This window comes from Schistocerca americana, chromosome 1 (assembly GCF_021461395.2).
Source record: "Schistocerca americana isolate TAMUIC-IGC-003095 chromosome 1, iqSchAmer2.1, whole genome shotgun sequence".
In the NCBI taxonomy this organism is placed as follows: Eukaryota; Metazoa; Arthropoda; class Insecta; order Orthoptera; family Acrididae; genus Schistocerca; species Schistocerca americana.
In genome coordinates this window covers 598576595-598578576 of record NC_060119.1, presented here as the reverse complement: position 1 = coordinate 598578576, position 1982 = coordinate 598576595, and the positions used below count along the sequence as shown (strand labels likewise).

Here is a 1982-nt window from a genome sequence, read left to right as displayed (position 1 = left end):
AGCAGTAGTCAACGAGATGCTCAGTAAATGGATCGCACTACCACAGTTCCTCAAGAACAACAGAATATGCCGAACAGCAGCAGACAAGCGCTAGGACCTGCTCCGTCCAAATTACGTCTCCAGATGATAACTGGCTGACGATTCCATTAACTTCTTTGCTCCTTCTCAACTTCCCACTTCAGAAACTTCTGCATAGAGGGGACGACTGTATGCTGTTTCCGAAGTGACAGTCGAGAATTCTTGCTAAATTTATGAAAAAGCAGGGAAAAGTACGCCAACGGCCTTGCCGCAGTGGTAACACCGGTTCACGTCAGATCACCGAAGTTAAGCGCTGTCGGGCTGGGCTACCACTTGGATGGGTGACCATCCGGTTTGCTGAGCGCTGTTGGCAAGCGTGGTGCACTCAGACTTTCTGAGGCAAAGTGAGGAGCTACTTGATTGAGAAGTAACGGTTCTGGTCTGGGAAATTGACATACGGTCTGGAGAGCGGTGTGCTGACCACACATTCATTACTTTAAGTGAATGAAGTTCATACTCAAAGTTGGTAATTTTTAATTATCTGTTACGCAATACAAGAATGAACACTTACTGCATCGGAAAATTCAGGCTGAAACAGCTTGTCAACAAGCAAACAAAAATGGCGGTAAATAGTTAATCAATTTTAGTATTTTTGACACTCGGTGATTGCATGGAATGAAAGGTACCCTGCTGTAATAATGTATGAGGACAATGACAACACAGGTGGCCTACATGTTTTCGCTATTGCAGGTTATTATTCAGGTTAGTCACACGTTTTGAAAGAGATGTGACTGGGTAACGCCTCTACAGTATTAGTTATATTTTGTCACTTAATAGTCTTATGACGTTTAAGCTGTGCGGACGACGAAGAATGTAGCCGACGACCATGCTGAGTTGCTACTGCTGCTGCTACTGGTTGAGAGCGACGTCTCGTCTCCAGAGCCACGGATAGTTATGGGACAGGCAGTAGTTAGAACTGGAGCTTCCTCCGCCTGTCCACTCCTAGCGTGCTCTCAATACTCGCCGGTTAACGAATTAGATGCGCCTGCACAGCGCGATCATAGCTGCACACCGCGTCTGCAGGAGCACCCAACAAACACTGCTGCACTCTTTCATGACTCAAGCGGCTCTGCTTCCTCTCTGCCCACAGCGCGGCATAGACTCCTCTGACGCAAAGATGAACAACGGCACAGCTACTGCCATACCGTCGTTGCCATCGATGCGTTTAAATAAATTTCCCTTGGCTATTATCTAGCAATTTACATTATAATTACAATCAATTATATACATTCAGAAATAAATACATCATTACAACGATTACAAACTAAATATTGTTTGTGTAACAAAGTCTACTGTCTCAGAATTAGAAGTACAGTATAAGTTATCAACGGATATTAAACGCCGAAAAAATCCGGATGGTGCAGAATGTACACACATCAAAAAACGTTTTGCATCACCTCGGTTCCGAGAGTTCCGGAACCTGTTCAGAAAACTGCAATAGAGATCAATATAAACATCATTTCCGCCGTTTTACTGCTCACGGAAAACACCCATTGTACCACCATACAGCGAGACGTTCAGATGTGGTGACCCAGATTGTTGTACAGACCGGTACCTCCATTAGCCAGTAGCACGTCCTCTTGCATTGATGCATGCCTGTATTCGTCGTGGCATGCTATCCACAAGTTCATCAAGGCACTATTGGTCCAGATTGTCCCACTCCTCAACGGCGATTCGGCGTAGATCCCTCAGAGTGGTTGGTGGATCACGTCGTCCATAAACAGCCCTTTTCAATCTATCCCAGACATGTTCTACATCTACATCTACATCCATACTCCGCAAGCCACCTGACGGTGTGTGGCGGAGGGTACCTTGAGTACCTCTATCGGTTCTCCCTTCTATTCCAGTCTCGTATTGTTCGTGGAAAGAAGGATTGTCGGTATGCCTCTGTGTGGGCTCTAATC

At 45.7% G+C, this 1982-nt stretch overlaps 1 pseudogene; it reads left to right on the top strand.

The window, feature by feature from the left end:
* The first annotated feature begins 273 nt into the window (after nt 1-273).
* On the top strand, nt 274-391 carry LOC124561866 (annotated as a pseudogene).
* Nucleotides 392-1982: the final 1591 nt, after the last annotated feature.